We start from the raw sequence: 21,750 nt of genomic DNA on the forward strand, positions 1-21,750 counted from the left end.
GAGAGGAGAGGGAAGGAGAGAGAGGGGGAAAGGAAAGGGGGCGCCGCCCCCTCCTTGTCCAATTCGGACTGGGGGGAAGGGGGCGCGCGGCTGCCCTTGGCCGCCCCTCCTCTTCTCCACTAGGGCCCAATAGGCCCATTAGTCTCCCCGGGGGGTTCCGGTAACCCCCCGGTACTCTGGTATATGCCCGAAACTCCCCGAAACCATTCCGGTGTCCGAAGATAGTCGTCCAATATATCGATCTTTACGTCTCGACCATTTCGAGACTCCTCGTCTTGTTCGTGATCACATCTGGGACTCCGAACAACCCTCGTACATCAAAACACATAAACTCATAATATAACCGTCATCGAACTTTAAGCGTGCGGACCCTACGGGTTCGAGAACTATGTTGATATGACCGAGACACGTCTCCGGTCAATAACCAATAGCGGAACCTGGATGCTCATATTGTCTCCCACATATTCTACAAAGATCTTTATCGGTCAAACCGCAGAACAACATACGTTGTTCCCTTTGTCATCGGTATGTTACTTGCCCGAGATTCGATCGTCGGTATCTCAATACCTAGTTCAATCTCGTTACCAGCAAGTCTCTTTACTCGTTCCGTAATACATCATCCCGCAACTAACTCATTAGTTACAATGCTTGCAAGGCTTATAGTGATGTGCATTACCGAGTGGGCCCAGAGATACCTCTCCGACAATCGGAGTGACAAATCCTAATCTCGAAATACGCCAACCCAACAAGTACCTTTGGAGACACCTGTAGAGCACCTTTATAATCGCCCAGTTACGTTGTGACGTTTGGTAGCACACAAAGTGTTCCTCCGGTAAACGGGAGTTGCATAATCTCATAGTCATAGGAACATGTATAAGTCATGAAGAAAGCAATAGGAGAATACTAAACGATCAAGTGCTAAGCTAACAGAATGGGTCAAGTCAATCACATCATTCTCCTAATGATGTGATCTCGTTAATCAAATGACAACTCATGTCAATGGCTAGGAAACATAACCATCTTTGATCAACGAGCTAGTCAAGTAGAGGCATACTAGTGACACTCTGTTTGTCTATGTATTCACACAAGTATTATGTTTCCGGTTAATACAATTCTAGCATGAATAATAAACATTTATCATGATATAAAGAAATAAAAAATACTTTATTATTGCCTCTAGGGCATATTTCCTTCACTTCCATTCCGAAGTACCAGCCGCATGTGATAATCATACCATTGATCTTTCCTAATTAAATGCGTGTTCAACCTCAGTACCCTCAGCACTTTGCTCTGGCAAGAAAGAACATGGCAAGTGTAATCTCCGGTGGGGTCCCTCGGTAGGAGTTCAAAGTAATATTTGAGAGATGCAGATCCAGGCATTCGATGTGATTGTCGTTATCAACATCTTCCACCCGGGCCTAATATGCACTGCAAAAGAAGAGAACGTGTTAGTGCCTACATGCAGTTTTGAACACTGCTACACGCCCATTTGGTTTGCAGGATTTGTAAAATGCACCAACGTGCCATCTTTGATCTGTCATGATTAACATGGGCATTAATTTGATTACAATCCAGAAACATGTAGCCTTCTTCACAAGAGGTTGGATTGGATGAAAAATTCCCTAAGAAAAATAGTACAGATGAATCCAAAGGAGAAATGCTTATGGACGATTGTAACCATATGAATGAAGCAACCAATATGGGGTGGGGGTGTATGTCCTAAAATCCTCCAAAATTCCTTCAGAAATCGTAGTACATAGTCATTGTAAACTTGGGAAAAGGTGCAAAAAATTGAACTCCCTTATGGCTAACATTTAACAGGAAAGGAACATCACCTCGATATACAGCTTCTTCAGGCACGGAAAGCATCTCAGGCAACTGAAAACTTGGTCCAGGTTGGGGACGACGGATTCTAGTGCCAAGACCTTCACTGTGCCCAGAGTCTGGGTGAAGCTTCGCTGGATGACAGACGAACATACATCTTCAAAACTAGAAATAACGTTGATATCAAGAAGGAGAGGTATATAAGGCGACTGTTGTACCTGAAAGTTGTAGTATATGACATTGATTCTTGTTGGACCTTGTTGATCAACTACAAGTAATCTCTCAAGTGGAGGTGTGTCCTGGATGACCATATTGTGGTCCACCTTTTGTGATCTCTCGTTGCAGCACCAGCAACACACATAAATAGTGCAAAGAGTCCTGAGGTGATGTGCAAGGTACTCGACCAATTCATCGCCTGAAGACGAAGGAACTCGAGTGCAGTACAGCCGCGTAGCAGGCGCTCCATGTCATCCTTTGGGATGCGGACGGCGACGAGCTCGAGGTGCTTCAGTCGTGGTAGAAAAAGAGCGGGCGCGTCATTAAGGGGGGGATGGCAGTTCATGAACTTGGCGAGGCGCAGCGTGGGCGCGAAGCGGAGCACGGACGTTGGCAGCAAGCTCATATGCCCATCATTATAACTTAGCTTCTCGAGTTGATCTATGGCGCGGGATCGGAACCACTCGTCAAGCTTGGCTCGCTCCCTGGCATTGGAACGAAACTTGCCCGTGATAAGGCCTTTGATTGGGCCATGGTGACTGCCGAGGATCTGGGAGAACGCATCCAAGCTTTGGCGATAGCCATGGCAGAGCTTGTGGGCGTGGAGGAGGTCGATAGGGGTGCGGAGCCATAGGGTGCGCCACCGCCGGGAAACGGCGGCTGTCCTCGCCCGATTCCTGATTGGGAGGAGGGATAAGATGACTATCAACATATCATCGGGGAGGTTGTTGATGAAGTCTAGGCCTGCTGGAGTCGCTTGCGTTTCTTTCTCGACCCACCTCCGCTTGTTGGCGGCCTCGTTCTCCACCTCATCAGTGGGGACGGGAGCCTCTGTCTCCATATTCACGCCGTGCTCCGGTGCTTCAGCGGCCCTGGCGTCGCCACTCCCTCCGATGGGGCGCTTCGGCGGCATCCTCGTACACTGACGGCTTTCAGGACTCAGAGCGGCGTCGAGGATGCGGGCGGAGAGAGAGGTGTGTGTGTGGCGAGGATGGGGGGGTGCGTCCGCTCGGCGACGCCATTAATATAGACCAGTGGGAGCGAGGTGGGCGGCGGTCCAAGGCTGTCTCGCTTCCCGGTGAGAACGACTACTTAATCTCTAGTATGAATGAAAACTATGCTTAATTACTGAATTTATATGCACTGGAGCATGTGCATGTAGTTCAAATTTGAATTATGCACATAAATGCATTGATAACTCAGTTAATGCATAAAAATGTCCAAACGAACCCTGAATAATTCCAATTCTTTTATGATCACTGCAGATAAAAGGTCTAGCAATTCAAACACCGTCCATGGCCGCTGTGACCCTATTATGTAATTCAAATCAAGACCAAAAATCAAGTAGATCCCACTCAGTATATTATAACCAACCGTGTGAGATGTAGCACAAAATATCTTCGAACCGTGTCTGAATAAGGGACCGTGTCTGATGACACTTTGCGCGCCAGTTTTTTGTCTGAAGCGATTCCAAATTTTCGGCTTCCGCAGAAATATCTACCTCCCCGCCCCTCCCCCTAACCAAAATCCACATTTCCCCTCTTTCCGCCTTCCTTTCCAAGTTGAAACCTTCACTCCTTGCTTGCAGCGCCGCCGCCTCCTCGCCGGCGACCCTCCTTCACGCTGCTCGGCCTCGCCCATCCAGGCAGGTAATCCACACACCCGACCCCCATCCTCCTCCTCCTTCCACATCCCACATGCCCCAACCGCCGGCGCGAGCGCGACACCTTCCACCCAAATCACCGACCCCTCCACCAAATAAGCGCCGACCTAAGCCATGGTGCACGCAGTATAGCCAGGACCTCAAGGAGCATTTGGCAGCGGAGAAGCAAATCGCAGTCGCACGCGCGGATGAGGTCGCGATGGCTGCCATTCGTGCCGACCCCCAGATCTTGGAGGAGCACCTCGCCGTCGAGGCCACCATTGACGCCTTGCGCGCCGACGCCGCGACGCGGTTGGCTGCTTTAAATGATAGTTCATGGCGTTTTCTCGAGGCCACCGTCGGTGCCTTCGACGAAGACTACGAGGTGTTTTCTCAGCGTGCACGTGCTTACCTCATCTCGAGAGCCAGAAGGTTGGTGCCCGGAGTGGCTCAGGCAACTCACCACTACAACAAGGGCACCCACGATGCGGAGGCCTCGCCCTCTTCCATGTCCAAGGAGCCAATCATCATCGATATCTCCGACAGTGAGGAGTAGCTTGTCTTATTAGCTCACTATAAGGACCCATGTTCAGTTTGCTAGCTACTGCCTTTCCTTCACAAATTCTAGTGAACTGTGCTATCTACTTTCACCATGCAATCTTCTGCTATAGTATATATGTTCTATATGTCGTGCAATGTGGCGTTCAATTAACTGCTTGGTTCAATTCTGCAAATGTGATGCTCAATTCTTCAGGGTGCAATATTTCCAAGTTGTTAAGCATGCTTGGTTTGGTTAACTGTCTGATCTTCTATTAGGAGTATGTTATATTGTTCAATTGGTGTTTACTTAACTGCTTGGTTCATTTGTTGTGGCTTGGTTCACTTGTTGTGGTATTTAGTTAACTGCTTGGTTCAATTCTGCAATGCGATGTTCAATTGTTGTGGCTGCATTCTATTATTGTATACCATGTGAGGAATAAATCGAATTTGGTTGTACTAAATACATGAGAAACAAATACAATTGCTATATTTCCAAGTTGTTAAGCATGCTTGGTTTGGTTAACTGTCTGATCTTCTATTAGGAGTATGTTATAATGTGCAATGTGGTGCTCAGTTAACGTTTCATTCATTTGTCGTGGTGTTTAGTTAACTGCTTGGTTCAATTCTGTAATGCGATGTTCAATTGCTGTGGCTGCATTCTCTTATTGTATACCATCACTACAAAAAAAAGACACATCCGTGACATTTTGGGCCGAACGAATTTTTTTCTGTCATACATATGACACTTCTATGACAATAATTGTGACAAAACCCAGTATCATCATAGATGTGGTGGGCTCCTACTTCTATGACAAAAAATCATGACAGAAAATGAGCTTTTCGTCCTGGGCGGGCCAGAGACGTAGCTGCATGACATTCTTTGGGCCGTCCATGACGGAAAAAACCGTGGTAGAAGCGAGGGCGAGGAAAATTTCGGGGAGTTCCCGGTTACGGTGGGAGGTCGGGGGCCGAGCGATGCACGTTTCTCTCGTACACGTACGCGCGTGTGTGCGAGGCGTTGGCTCTAACTGAACCCGAGCGAGGCGTTGGGCTCTAATTGAACCCGAGCGATTGCACTGCAGGCTACGCGTTACTGAACCCGAGCGATCGATCGATGGCTATTAACTGAACCCGATCGAGCGATTCTTTCGCTACTGCTGCTAACTGAAGCCGATCGATGCTGCCTCTGGGATGAACAGTGAGCGTTGCGGGGGGGGGGGGGGGGTTGGATGAACAGTGAGCGGTCGCGTTGCCTCTGGATGAACAGGACCCCGTGGTGTGGTGGAGGGCTGGATGAACAGTAGACGGTGGAGGGGTGCCCGTGGAGGGGTGGTTGAACAGGACCCCGTGGTGTGGACGGCTGGATGAACAGTAGACGGTGGAGGGGTGCCCGTGGAGGGGTGGTTGAACAGGACCCCGTGGTGTGGAGGGCTGGATGAACAGTAGACGGTGGAGGGGTGCCCGTGGAGGGGTGGTTGAACAGTAGCCGGTGGAGTAGCGCGCGGTGGAGGCTGGATGAACAGGAGCCCGTGGAGGCTGGAGGAGGTCGACGGTAGCTCGTGGAGGCTGGAGGAGGTCGACGGTGGAGATGAACAGTATCCCGTGGAGTCCCGTTTTGCGGTACGCCACACCCCTCCCGATGAACAGGACCCCCGTTTCGACCGTAGGAGGTCCGTTTCGTCCGTTTTGCGGTACGCCACACCCCTCCCGATCAACAGGACCCCCGTTTCGATCGTAGGAGGTCCGTTTCGTCCGTTTTGCGGTACGCCACACCCCTCCCGATCAACAGGACCCCCGTTTCGACCGTAGGAGGTCCGTTTCCTCCTTTTGCGGTACGCCACACCCCTCCCGATCGACAGGACCCCGTTCCGAACGTAGGAGGTCCGTTTCCTCCTTGTGCGGTATGCCAGGCCTCGTTTCCATCGCCTGTTCCGTCCAAGCCCTCCCGATGAACACGACCACGCATTCCGTTCCGACCCAGCCGGTTGGCTCCCACGCGTTCCATTGCCTCCCGACGAACACGACGCATTCCGTTGCCTCCCCATGAACACGACGCATTCCGTTGCCTCCCCATGAACACGACGACGACGCTGTTTCTCCGTTCTGACCCAGCCATGTCAACGAGCCCTCGCCGTACGTATGCGCGAGTAGGCGTTCGAGACCCCGCCCGTATGTACACATACGTGGCCGTATTTTCTTTCTTGCACCCTGGCCGCTGTACGTACGTGTACATGCTACGTGCACGCCTCTACTACGACACGTGCGCGCCTCTACATCCACCAGTATATATGTACGTACACGTTCGCAACCAGAATGACAATGCTACGTACGCTTCGACCAGGTGGGTCCTGACTGTCAGGCATTTCTTTGCGTGCGAAGATGTAGCTGGTGGGTCCCAGCTGTCAGGGGGGCGAATCGTTTTGTTTTTTTTTGCCCAGACGCACTTCCTTGCGTGCGAAGGTGTAGCTGGTGGGTCCCAGCAGTCAGGGGGAAACGTTTTTTTCACGAAATACGGTGGCCCGTCTGGTGGGTCCCCGCTGTCAGGTGAAGGAATAATTATTTTGCGCGTAATAAGGAGGCACTTCCTTGCTGCGGCCGTGGACCCAGCTGTTAGCGTCTCCACGCACAGTACTCTTCCGATGGAAGTCGGTCGTTGACCACATTGACCATGCCGCGCCGAGAGCACCACGGCGGTGGACGACGGCGAGGCCTAGGAAGGAGACGACACGGAGGCAGGGAAGACTCGGCAGTTGTTTCCCACGCGGAGGGGAGTACGACTGTACGAGGGTTTACTGGTTCGTCTGCCGTTGCCGGAGAATAACAGCAGGTGTGGGTGACTAGAGGGATGGCTAGGCCAGCGATGGGAGTACGGTGGGGCGGTGAGGCCTGCGCGACAGCACAGCCGGCCGCGGGGAGGAGGGAGCAGACAGTCCCGCCGGCGCTTGTCTGAGCGGCTGGAGCAGGAAGAGCAGAGATTGAAGAAGCACGACGGCCGTTGGATGGACATCCAACAGTCAGTGCTTGTGCGCAACCTTTTTTTAGGAAAGCCTCAAATCTGTGGAAAACAGCATACAACCCATCTGCCATTATTTCTAATAATTTACAGCCCATTTGCTAATTCTTAAGGTTTTTTTGGAGCCCATATTCTTTTTGTTAGCATTACAGCCCATATTGTGGCCACGGTTAAAAAATTATACGAAATTTTGCATATTTCGGTGCGGTCCGAACTATTTTTAATCCCGAAATTTCGACTCACATTCAAACTGATTTTAAAAATAAATGTATATCAATATAAAATCCAACAATTCTCCATGCATAAAAATTAATGTAATTTAAAATCTTGAAATGAAAAAAAAGATATTTGAAACTAATTGCCGGTTTGATGTGTTTTAAAAATGTACAACCCATTTCTCATTACTGATGGGCCATTTTCTCGGCCAGCCGAATGAAAGCTCTCCTCGTCTTGAAAGATTTGCAGCCCAACAGGCCTGACAAAGCGACTTACTTGGAAAATCACAAAAAAACTGGGATGTGGCCGTGGACCCAGCTGTCAGCCTCTCCACGTACAGTACTCTTCCAATGGAAGTCGTTCCTTGACCACGTTGACCACGCCGCGCGGAGAGCACCATGGTGGTGGACGACTACGAGGCCTAGGAAGGGGACGGCGCGGAGCCAGGGAAGACGCGGCAGTGGAAGCCCGCGTGGAGAGGAGTACGAGGGTTCACTGGTTCGGCTGCGGTGTGAGGCTGCCGTCGCCGCAGGGCCTAGCCAGCGGTGGGAATAGTAGGGGCGGTGAGGCCTCTGCGGCAGCACAGCCGGCCACGGGAGGTAGGAGCATGCGGCACGATCGGCGCTGCTTTGGGCGGCTGGAGCAAGAAGACCAGACGTTGAAGAAGCACTACGGCCGTTGGATGGACATCGTACGGTCATTGGAGCTAGAATCATTCATATTGACTAAGTTGACAAAGCCCTTCGTCTCCGTCAACTTAGTAGGCCCACAAGTCAGCCTCCCACCAAGGTGGGTCCCAGCTAGCCGGGGGAGTATTCATTTTTTTGTGCGTAATAAGGAGGCACTTTAGGTGGGTCCGAGCTGATAGCGGGGGGAACGTTTTTTTTTCGCGAAATACGGTGGCCCGTCCGGTGGGTCCCAGCAGTCAGGGGGAAATGATTTTTTTCGCAAAATACTGGTGGCCCGTCCGGTGGGTCCCCGCTGTCAGGTGGAGGAATAATTATTTTGCGCGTAATAAGGAGGCACTTCCTTGCTGCTGCCGTGGACCCAGCTGTCAGCCTCTCCATGTATAGTACTATTCCGATGGAAGTCGGTCGTTGACCACGTTGACCATGCGCGCCGAGAGCACCAGGGTGGTGGACGACGGCGAGGCCTAGGAAGGGGACGACGCGGAGCCGGGGAAGACGCAGCAGTGGAAGCCCGCGCGAAGAGGAGTACGAGGGTTCACTGGTTCGGCTGCGGTGTGAGGCTGCCGTCGCCGCAGAATAACAGGGGGTGTGGGTGAGTGGAGGGATGGCCTGGCCAGCGGTGGGAGTAGTATGGGGGCGGTGAGGCCTCCGCGGCAGCACAGCCGGCCACGGGAGGCAGGAGCAGGCGGCATGACCGGCGCTGCTTTGGGCGGCTGGACCAAGAAGACCAAAGGTTGAAGAAGCACTACGACCGTTGGATGGACATCATACGGTCACTGAAGCTAGAATCGTTTATATTGACTAAGTTGACAAAGCCCTTGGTACGCTCCAACTTAGTAGGCCCACAGGTCAGCCTCCGAAACGGTGCGCCCCAGATGTCAGGGGGAGGAATCATTTTTTGGGCGGCCGAAGCTAAGAATATCCGAGATTGAAGAAGAAGCACGACATCCGTTGGATAGACATCCAACGGCCACTGCTGCTAGAACCGTGTGTTGACTATAATAAGTTGACAAAGCCTTGCATACGCATCAACTTATTTTTTTAGGGGACGCGTCACTTAGTAGGCCCACAAGTGTGTGGCAGAGAACTTATAGCCCATTTGCGTTTTGTAAGAATGTACAACCCATTTTTGAATTCTAATGGAATTTACAACAGCCCATTTACAGTTTGTTAAAAGTACATCCCATTTTCTAGCTAGGACAACGATTAATAATTTCAACCAACCGTTGAAGACAGAATTCAATAAAATTTCCCACATTTTGATGGGATCCGAAATATTTTTATCCCGAAATTTCTAGTCAGATTAAATATAAATTTGTAGTACGTAAAAATCCAACGAAACATTGCGCGCGCAATAATGAAAATTTAAGATTTTCAAAATCCATAAATAATATTTTATAAACTAATTTCGTGTTTGGTGCATTTTTTATAGTTACTGCCCAGTTTTTATAATTACATCCCATTTATTATTTTTAAAGCCCATTTTCCTGTTAAGCCTAATGCATCCCTCCTAGGAAAGATTTGCAGCCCAGCGGGGCGGAGAATAACAAGTTGACCTTGCCTGGGTATTCCTCAAAAAGACGTATAGCTGGGCTAGCCATTTTCATCTTGAAAAAATTAGTATCTAGGCTGGATATCTGGCCTGGGCTAGACGGGCCACAGCCCGCCCAGTTAATACCCTGCTCTCCTCTGAACAACAACGAAATCATCGCCAAGAAAAACTCTGCAGTGCTCACGGCTCAAAAACACAAATACTGCTCGAGCTGCTTGGTCCCAGCTGTCGGCCGCACCTTGTGCAATTCTCTCATTTATATTGACTACATAGGTTGACAATGGTGTGGGGCCGTGATGTCAGGAAACCAGGAGAAAGCAAAAAAAATATAGTTGTACATAATAAGGAGGCACTTGCGTACGTACGGCTATGGCCCTAGTGGGTCCCTAGTGTCATCCAGTCAAAATAAAGTCATCTCCTGAATCCTCATGTTCGTTGACGATGTTAACAATGCTCGGCGCCACGGCGAGCGCAACAACTCGACGGACAACGGAGAGGGCCTCGCGGGCTCTACGGATGTCTGATACAGCGCCCGCTGCTCATTCAGGAAGCCAGGATCATTGGACACCTATGAGATCCTTCGAGAAACTGAGACGGCATGAAACGGTAAGGCCGCGCTTGGGAGCTCTGGCTTATTTCAAACCTGTATTAACATACAAGTGTAATTTACTCGTCATCGGAAACAACGCGTAAAATACAGGCGTAATGAAACCGAGGGCGCGAGGTCTGTAAGTAAAACCGGCGGGTTACGCGTGTAATTTGAGAGACCAGTGTATATTTTACGAGCACTGCTATATGGACGACATTACCAGACGATACATGCACGACGTGTGTATCATGCCATCCATGGGCAAGGCTGAAACAGCAGCTAACGGCTGGATTAGCAATCGTCCGAGTGTCGTTCAGCGTTTTTATCGTGTGTGAAGTTCTTCCGATATTTTACTAGTCGAAATCGACCAACCAAGCGCCTTCGCCCGAGACCATCTGCTTTAATTTACAAGCGTCAGTTTTACAAGCGGTTTTGGTTGGAAAACGACGATCCAATCACGGCCTAATATCATGAGTTGGTCGGAAGAGCATATGGTTTCACGTCTAACCTACCCGACTTGTCGTATAGGCTATGAATGAAACATCAGACGATGAACTTCTTAAGCACGGAAACAATAGAAGAGGATGATCTTCTTAACAAGCAAATCACTGGCATTAGATCGACATGCAAAACAATATGAAGCATTATTCTCAGGAGGCACGGTGAACAGCTTGTGATGCCGCATGCCACAACATTCCAAGCTCAACTTTGCAACCAAACACAAGGCCTGGCATTACATAGACAATATTCAGAACAAACTCTTAACACAAGAATATCTCAGCAGAGTAACTATTTACTTCTAAACTGAACACAGGAATAGGAAAAAACACTCGACGCTGCTCACAGCAAGGGCATCCCACTCAAAAATATCAAATGCATGTCTTCTGGCTAACATCAATGAGCAAATTTTGACAAGGTTTTCCAATTCCAATATATTAAACTAACGTCTTCTTGCTAACATCAATGATTAAACTTTGACAAGCTTTTCCCATTCAAAATATGTAATGCCTATGATCGTGGAGTCCTGTTGTAGCTTCTTGTACTTGTTTGGGCACTTTTTGCCCAGGGCACTCCACGTGTTGTTAAATTGCCAATGGTCTCTGCAGACTAGTCATGTCACCGGTGTCTAATAATACTCTGTAAAGCTTCTCGGTCATTCCTTCTGTAATGTAGCGCAAACAGTGACTGCTTCTTTCTGCAAAGTGGAACGACCAACTGGACCCAGTAATGGAGCAGTTTGCCTTGGACACATTGGCTCCTTTTGTGCAGTTCAACTAAAATCGAAGTCGGAATAAAACCGAGCTTTAATTTTGATATCCCTGTAAGCAACAATAGGTATAAGGGAAACAATTACTGAGAAATAATGGTTGATGACTTGTACTCCCAGAAGAAAAGCATCTACTGATCTACTTTATCTTAATGGGAAACAAAGCAGGAGAGTAGCAATTCTCCATCAGTGTGATTCATTCATATTGACTGAGACATTATCTTAACAATGCCTTGTTTCAACATGTATAAAGAACGACAAAGCAGAAAAGTACCATTCCTAAAACAATGCAACTGATTCATTTTAACAGAGATATTATCTTAACAATACCTTGGTTAAACATGTAGAAAGAACTACAAAGCAGGATAGTACCATTCCTAACAAGTGTTGCAGTTTTGAACTAAGATTCAGTAGTTAATTAATTCTGAGAGTGGCATTGCTTAATTTTACCAGCGACATTAGATTAACGAAAAGCATAAACAGTTCCAGGGGAGAGTGGGCGCAACAACAGTATGTGCTTCCATCTACTTATAAAGGGGGTGATGCAGAGTTTGTTGTAACAAAGCAACAAGCATCATGTCTGGGTTGGTCCCATTTTTGTTCACTACTTAATGGGAAAAGACAGCAATACAATAGCTTCAATTCAACATTTATTTAAAACAGTACCAATACAAGTAGCACAACATCTCAAAGCACACTGCACAATCATGTGGATGAAGGCCTGTACTGACCTATCATGAGACCGACAAAGGTAAAATACGAATCTCGATCTCCTTTTGTGCAGTTCCACCAAAATTAAGCAAAGTCACCGGTGTGACATTCAAGTTGAACTGCACAAAACACTCTTAAAACATAAGTGTTTCGAGTAGCGAAGCAAAATGTCGCAATAGCAACAAGTTGAATCGATAGCCCTGTTTTAACAGAGGCAAAAAAGGAAACAATTACTTGCCGATAAAGGAGGATGAAACAAACGGTGGCAGAAAGAAGCATCTAACTTATCTTGGATGGAAAACAAAGTAGGACAGTAGCATTTCTAAAACGGCTGCATTGATTCATATTAACAGAGACATTCTCTTGAAACAACATTCGTTAAAAAATGTAATTTACTTTTAACAGTGGCATTGCTTCAATTTTCCGGCGGCATTCTTAGATTAACAACAGCAAAATAGCTGTATGGGACATGCCAGCACCATGTGCGTCCACACGTATAAATGGGTGATGCAGAGTATGTAGCCAAGCAGCCTATATGCGCTGGTCCCATATTTGTTCTCTTTGAACCTTCTTCCTATGTGAGGGCAGCAAATCTAGTCCTGCACAAACTACCCGACCCCCCAGTTTCTTTCCCTTTTCAACAAAGAGATCGGTTCCTTACAGATGTGTGTACTGGGTTACCCCCCTTTTCCCTTTTCGACCTACAAAGCGGCTGGATAGCCAGTCTATACTACTTTCCGCCCCTCCTTTCCTCATTGAACCACGTCCTAGATTCTTGCTCCAGCCCACCGCACCCTTCTTTCCTCTTTGAACCAAGACCTAGATTCGACTACAGATCGAAAAAGATCCACATGCAGCTAGAGCAACGACGGTTTCAAAGAAACTTATACCTTAGGGTCGTCGGGATGTGGCAAGGCGTGCGGCGGGAGGCCGGATCTGCCCACACTACGTACGGCAGCGAGGAAGAAGGGGTCGGTGGCCCTCCCACACAGGCGCTGGGTGAAAGAGAATAGCGCAACCGGCAGTGGATTGCCTCCCTCGCCGAAGGCGATAGAGTGAACGCTGCACCTCCTCCCCTTCCCGGTGCGACGGGATACGGACGCCTCCTTCACCAGCTGTGAGGGGGGAGAGAGACAAGAGGCCAACGCAGTCTTGTTTACATCTGGTGAAGAGAGGCTGAGAGACTGTGAATATAGCAAACCCTAGCAAATGAACGCTGAGCCTCCAGCGTGTAACATATATGTAGTGCGGCGAGCGTGTGGAGAGTGCAAACCCTAGCGAACAAGCGTTGAGGCTCCCGCTTATATATATACTACTGTAGTACGGACTGAGCTCCGGTGCCTTCACTGCACCTGCTTTTGGCCGTATGACAGGTGAGCCAGCCACATTTTGGGCCCACCTGTCATAAATCCAAAGGCAGGTGCACTAAGTCAATGAAGCTACGTCCATATAGTACTCTCGTGTATACGACTAATATATAGTGGAGTGGTTTCTTATTCTCTCCATAACAATCGTTTTAAATTGTGTAAGTACGAAACGAAACTCTTTATTTAATGTACAGTGAAGAAAACTAGTACTACTTCCGATGAACTAACGATCCACGCCCACGCGTCCTGGTCGCACTTCCTGTCCTTCACGTGTGGTACACTACCCTCCCTTAAGTGAACAACCACACATGTGCCAAATTATCGGAAACGTGTGAGAGTGTGTACAAATAAAGAATTTTAATTTCAATTATCGGAAAGGTTTGAGAGTATTACAAAGTTTGACTTCAGTCAAATCTAATATGCGGAGTAAATAAAAATGGAGGGCTACTACGTCCATCCGGGTTTTTAGTCCACACCATTTTTTAAATCAAAGTTAATAGCTGGACAAATAAAATTACAGGGGAGCTGGAGACAAAGTTGTGAGAAGGCTTAGAAATCAATACAAAACTTATGCTCTTAGTACCAACGTCGATCCTTCTTCGAGGAAACATTTGGTTCATAGCCAATTGTGTGATAAAATTGCACCAACATGAAAGACGACTGCGTCTCCAACGCAACCAAGGTGAACTGACGAAGGATATCATCTTTGTGCGTAACAAGCAAAGAGCACTGATGGAAGACAGGTTGTTTTTCATTGAAAATCGATCAGCTTCACCAGCCGACGCAACCATGAGGCGCAACCATGGGCATCGATAGGTCATCGTGGTGATGCATCATCCATTTGGCATCAAGTTTGGGTGAGGCACCTATGAAGTTCGACAAATCCTCACTGTGGTCTATTTCTTCTCAGTAATCAAGCTCGAGGAAGGAAGAACAACGTGGCAGAGTACAGTGAGGCGGAACAACAATGGCCATCCAATTTTGTGCAGTTCCACTAAAATTGAGGAAGACATGCCCGGGTATGGAGACACGCATCGATGTTTCCAAAAATATAAAAAAGGGTTAGCAACGACATCTCAATTGTGAATAAGAATTAATGAAAAGTACACCAACAAACAGAAGCATCATAAATATCTTGATGGGAACTAAACCAGGATACCCGAGAAAAAAGCATTTCTTCATTTAACCAGTGATAGTACTACCACCATATGGACAATGACCGCACAACCACCATGTACTTTTTGTCGAAACAACATGTTTACCTCCACGGAGGCATAAATCAGGACAACTTTTCGAGTGGCATTTCCTCTATAATAGTACTAGTAGGTGATGTTGGACCAGCCGACGAACCCTAGCTACTATGCATGGGGAGCTGGGGAGTAGTCGCATAGAAGAAAACCCGCACGCAGCGACCTGGGGAGCTGGACCAGTACAAGAAGTTATACCTCAGGTGGGCGAGATATTGTTTAGGCGGGTGGGCGGGATCTGCCCACACGACGGCAGCGAACAAGGGCGCGGAGGATCTTCGTCCGCGCCAGCGCTGGCTCCGAGAGGACGGTGCGCATCGGCTTCCTCCGTCGCCGATGGCGACAACGTCAATGCTGCACCTCCTCACCTCCCGCAGCGGACGGGATTCGGCCGGATCTGTGACCACCGGTGAGGAGAGAGATAGAGTGGACACTGTCATCTTGTTTTGATATGGAGAGGGTGAGAGAGCGAGACGCGAGAAACTCTATCAAACAAGAGGCTATAATGGAGTAAAAATATCTCTCCATAGCAGTGGTTTTAAATAGAATACGCGCGTTCCCGCAAAAGAAACGAAAACTGGCAGACAATTTTTCTAACGTACCAAGAAAGAAAACTCGATCAAAAACACGCCCCCGCTTCCAGGTCGCGAGAGTCGTCGCGCACACACACATATACATAGACATGCATATCCATGTTTACGTAAAATTCCATTTCCATCACCATCTCCAATCATATTTTTCCAACTGGCACATTATTTACGTTGTTAATTATATACGCAGCAATATTAACGTACAACGTCTCTTGTTTGCGCACGTCCGGACCGCTGCCACGGCCGGTCCTGACCAACCCGAACCCTCTTCATCACCCGCGCATGCTTCCCGCCCGAAACGGTCAGTGCCGCATTCATGCCCAGCCAGAGCGGACGCGACCTCTCACTGGCGCCGGCATTGAAGCGGCACGCCGGCCGAGAGAGCGTCGCCCGCGCCGCTTCCGGGTGCACGCGGCTGCTCCGCGTTCAAAGGTCGCAATAGCCGGCTACAACATGCATGTAAAAAGTTCTTGGGAGTCCGTGCTACAGCTAGCTGTCCTCCCCCAACTCGTCAATCTCTTCCAGTAGTGCTAGTACTCCATGGCGCGATCCATCGACAAGCAGGCGGGAAAGTTATCGCATACTCGGTTTGCGGTGAGTGGCATGCCGAGCGACCGTGTGGGGTCGAGCCGTGGAGGAGGGTGAGACACGAACACGACAGACGTGATTTAAACGTTGGTTTTGCTCGATGGTGCGATCCAACAAAATGAAACGTTGGTTTCTCTCCGTTTCCATTTTTCTCCGGAAAAACGGAAACTTTCCACTCCATTTTCATTCCTATTCCAAGGTTGCCCTGTTACAACATTCCATCAAATACAAAGGAAAACTAACACGCATGCTGATGCATCTCAATGATTCACAGATCATAGCCAATATTTACTTCACAACTAAAGAAAAAAGTTGTGAGAGCGTGTACGAAAGAAAAACTACTGATGGGGTCACTACGACTTAAACCTTAAACCCTAAACATGATTTAATTTCCTGGCCAGGTAGAACCTGTCGAAGGAAAGACGGCTGGCACCCTCGGATCATACGATGCTTTTGTGCAGTTCCACTAAAATCGACCTGAGCATCCCTGATGGCAAAGATATTGAAGAAGTGTTATTAGAATAATAGTACTGGCACTAGTTCATGAGACATAAACTCATCACAAGTAGAAGCCGGTAGAAGTAGAGAAAGATTGACATGGAGATGGAGCTACGGTAGTGGAGCAAGCCGACTCCAAAAGGAAGATGGACTACCTGGGACATCGGGCTGTAGCTAGAAGGGCAGTTGGGACGTGGCATCGGCCCATACCGCGGTGACCCCCGATTGGGACGCACCGACTGTGGGTTTTCTCCCTCGCCGATGTCGACCGCGTCTACGCGGAACATTGTTCCCTTCCCCCAGCTGCGGGATCAGGCCCGTCGTTCTATGCTTGTGAAGAGAGCAACCTAAGCAAGCAGGCTTGTAGCTTAGGCTCCTGCTAGTGTATATATAGTGTTTTTCTTTTTCTCTCCATATCAACCATTTTATATTGCGTATGTGTCATTCAAGAGTGAAATGATGGTTGCTTTTTCCGACTAACTTACTGTGTGATTTGACTACTCCTTAGTGGTCCCTACACGTACTCCCCCTACGTGTATGCAACAGACACACGTACACATGGATGCAAAAACATGCGCGACGCCCTAACGCATGCATATTCGAGCACACGACGGAACACACACGGTCACGCTCAAGTGCTCAACCTACACGTGCATGCACACACATACTCAGTCAGGGTGAGCTAGTGACCGTATAAACACCGGAAAATATATATATTGAGCGCAATGACCGTATTATGAAGTCCACTGACCGTATTTTTACAAATATACAGTGACAAACAGTGTATTTATCTCGTTTGAAATTAAGCCATATTAACCGGAGAGGAGGCAGTATGGACTAGCATTACTTTGTTGTGTCCTGTCAACTTGCCGAACGAGGAGAAGGTTGCAGGACGGGAGAAGCTTGCGCGCGGTGGCTCGCAGGACAAGGAGAAACTTTTGACTAATGCAAGCTCTCCCTCGCTCAGGCGGTGGACGTGCAACAGTTAATTCGGTGTCAGATTGCCAGAAGCATACACTATACTACTAGTGCTATTATTATTCGACTTCCCGAATAGGCGAACAGCCAAGCGCAAAGTAAACAGGTCAGCAAACCTTGCGGCGCATCTTTGTGCGAACCGTGCGGCGCATCTTCGTGTGAACCGTGCTTGCTGCACTTTGAATGTGGCCGAGAGCTGGCTTGATGAAACACCTCGCTTCCTACTTCTTTTTTTGCGGGGTACCTCGCTTCCTAGTGACCAGTGTCTTGGTTGATCGTCCTAAGAATGCTTATATATGAATAAAGCTCTCTCATTTACCCGCAAAAAAGATTAAGCCATATTAACCGGAAAGGAGGGAGTATGGACTAGCACTACTTTTTGGTGTGTCCCGTCAACTCACAGAACGAGGAGAAGCTTGCAGGACAAGGTGAAGCTCGCTTACGCCTTTTGACTAATGCAACCTACCCTCAGTGGACATGCATCACTCCATTCGGTGTCAGATTGTCAGAGGCATACACTGTAGTACCCAACATGCGGAGTACCATCATTGTTCGACTTCACGAAGAGGCGAAGAGCCAAGCGCAGTAGTACGAGTAGTACTACTACTAGAACCGCATGGTGGAGCGACTGTACTCTTATTTTTTTTATCTCTGATAAAGTACACGTTTATTCCGAAGAAGGGCGGAAAACGGCAGCCCAACATGTAATGAATGCTATCGATCAACCAACCATGCTCGAATATATCTTGGCCTCTGTGCGAGCCCGTCTGTGTGTTCTTGCTCCTCGTCTCTCTCAAGGAACGGCGGGTTGGCTCTCTGCCGTCAATTGAGATCGGTTTGCTCACACTCCTGTCCCACATGTCAGTGATATGCCAAGAGGAGGTGCGTTGACCGACTGGCCATACGCGTACTTGGTTTTGCACCTTCATACTACTCCTCCCTCCGTCACAGTTTACAGGGCACGCTTCATTATGATGCATTTCTCTCAATGCATTTCCACCACCAGAGAGACTTTAGACGCATTTGGTTTAATGCTCAATTAATTAGGGCGTGGTAACCGCAATCAAGTCCACATTTTTCTCTCCATGTACTGTACTACTACGGAGTGGAGTAAGTGCATGCATGTGTGTACCCGGGGTGGAAGCACTGCATGCATGTGTGTATGCATTATTCCCTCTAGTAATAGACGCCGTGCTATAACTACAAATGCTATTTTTCAGGCCGATCGCTAGTCGCCTTGGTCCCACAGATTTTTTTCTTTTTTCTGAAGCGCGCTGTATAAACAGTGACGGATGGAGTAGTATGAGCGGATTCAAAGAAGAGCATATTGATGGTTGCTTCTTCAGAGCAACTTACAGTGGGAAAGGTGGGGCTTATGATTTGACTGCTCATTACTCACTATTAATGCGGCGCAACGACCGGGCTGAGTCTCCCATGCGGTTGTGCACTACCCCCTCGGTTCTTAAATATACTCCGGAGTATTTGTCTTTCTAGAGATTTCAACGAGTGACTACTCAAATATTTGTCTTTTTAGAGATTTCAAATGGACTGGCACATACTGATGTATATAGACATATTTTAGAGTGTAGATTCACTCATTTTGCTCCGTATGTAGTCACTTGTTGAAATCTCTAGAAAGACGAATAGAATATTTAGGAACGGAGGGAGTACACATACGAAGCAAAATGAGTGAATCTACACTCTAAAATATGTCCATTTGAAATTTGTAAAAAGACAAATATTTAGGAACAAAGGAGTATAATTTTGTGCATGGCACATGGACCCGGATGATGAAGAGGCTTCTGGCAATGCTATCAAGCTTTCACCATTTGTTTACATAATTGACGTACTATACAAATAATTTTCCAGCGACATGAAATTGTACAATGGTGTGAGCTTTCAGCTTTTGTTTCGCGTGTCTTGCCATCGATGCTCTTTCGGAAACAATAAAAAACTAACTTCCTTGCTAATGCATGTCAATTATTAGCAGATCAGAGCTAATAATTACATCACAACTGAAGACAGAGTTGTGAGAAGGTGTTAAATTAAAATTGATCCATGCTTTCATTGGCAGCAACGTCCCCCCAGCTCTGTCTAAATCAACAAGGCATGTTGGGGAAAAAAGTAGCTGTCTGGAGCATGCAACATTCCGATCATTTTGTGCAGTTCCACTAAAATAGAGCTGAGCGTCCCTATTCCAAAGATATTAAGTGTGATTATGATAATAGAGGACTGCTGATGAAACAATAAACACACAAATAGAAGCCGGTCACCTTTGCAGCCTCTCTTAAGACTAACTAGTTGGAGAAGATTAGGCTCGGAGTTGGATGAGGAGGATAGAGCAAAACCAATCTCCCTTTGTGCAGTCGCACTGAAATGTAGAGACGTTGCCCATGTGACATTTTAGTACAACTGCACAAAACACTCTTAAGAAAAAAGTGATTTGTGCAGTTCACCAAAAGGTCGCAATAGCAACGAGTAGAAAGGAAACAATTACTGGCCAATAACAGTTGATGACACATGCGACGACAAAAAAGGGAAGATAACAACATGGTTGTGTTTGTCTAAAACGGTGTGAGGACGAGAATGCAATATGGAAAGTACGCCGGACGAGCTACGTTTTGGGCCAAGAACTACGGAAGATCCACATGCAGCGACGTGGGAAGACGGGCAGTGGAGCAAGGCCGGAGGGGATACCTGGAGATCGTCGGGATGTAACTAGGTGAGCGGCGGCAGGCGGAATCTGCGAGCAGGTGGCGTAGGCCCTGCCGCGCCGGAGCTTGGTCAGAGAGAACGGTGTGTACCGCAGATCGGGACGTGCTGCCTCGGCGCCGTCAAACGGAGAAACGATGCACTTCCTCCCTTTCCCCCGGCGGACGGGATGCGGCCGGATCAGTGACCAACGGTGAGAGAGAGAGGCCACTGCACTCCCTTTCCCTCGACGGACGGGATGCGGCCGGATCAGTGACCAACGGTGAGAGAGAGAGAGAGAGGCCACCGCACTCCCTTTCCCCCGGCGGACGGGATGCGGCCGGATCAGTGACCAACGGTGTGAGAGAGAGAGGCCACCGAAGCCTTGTGTGAGATACTCTGAAGAGCGACAAACCAGGCAGGCAAGCTCCATTGTATATAGTGAGCGGACTACCTTTTTCTCCATAAAAATCGTTTTATATTCTGTGTACGTGCCATTGAGCGCTATAACTTTATTTAAAAATAACGCGGCAACGTGTCAAGTCGAACTTTGTTTCGTGCACGCGTGGTACACGACCTCCCTAGGTAAACAACCGCTACAGGCGTTCAAATTAGCACGTGGGCTGCCATTTCGTAAAGAAATGAGCTCCACCGTGTACCCGCGCGGGTGTGGCTGGGCACGAAGCGTGAGTACGTGCATGGTGCACCTATTCTCTTCTTGTATACGTACACCACCTACGTGGGGTTGTGTGAGAGAGATACAAACCTAGAGAGATATAGTGTGTGGGTTCTTGAGAGTTTTTTTGGGGGGGGGGGTCAATAAAAAAATGTAACATATGCAATGTGTGTGAAATAGAGTCCTGGATATAACATATATATAGAGGGGGCGATCCACGAGAAGAGAGTGGAGGTATCATCGGCTTGAGGTGTCCATAGAATCGAAGAGAGGGATGATGTGTGTGTGTGCGCGCGCGATCGATAAAGAGTGCCATCGAATTTGTGTGTGCCCACGTCAAAGATATAGAGTGGCCGGCCTACTGGAACGTGAGATGGGACATGTGCAGTTTGTCTCTGTGGCATGGATACCTACCTGCAGCGCTCGACTATCGGTGTGTGGTGGGGGAAGAGGGAGGCCCAATTAACTATAGAGGTACAATGGCTGGTATATGTGTGGAGGAGGAGAGAGGCCTACCTCATTTATTAAGGAGATCGATCTGCCTCATGTATTAAGGGAGATCGATCGGCATCCATGCATATGTGCAGGAGAGGAATAAGGTTGGGAGAGAGACAGAGCTAGAGTGTTGGAGGGGGTGGTAGTGGAGTTGCTTCTAACAAATGGTGGGATAGGCTTGCTAGACAAACGGAGGGCACGCCCGCAATATCAATAAGAGAGGAGATGGCTGCTTGTTGTCTGTGCACGTGCCTGTGAGATACGGGTCAGGAGGCATGCACGAATGATGAGGGGGGACGATGTGGCTGTGGTAAGCAGACGTAACTACATAGGAAGATCAATCACCCTTTGTTAGAGAAAG

This window comes from Aegilops tauschii, chromosome 7 (assembly GCF_002575655.3).
Source record: "Aegilops tauschii subsp. strangulata cultivar AL8/78 chromosome 7, Aet v6.0, whole genome shotgun sequence".
NCBI classification, from domain to species: domain Eukaryota; kingdom Viridiplantae; phylum Streptophyta; class Magnoliopsida; order Poales; family Poaceae; genus Aegilops; species Aegilops tauschii.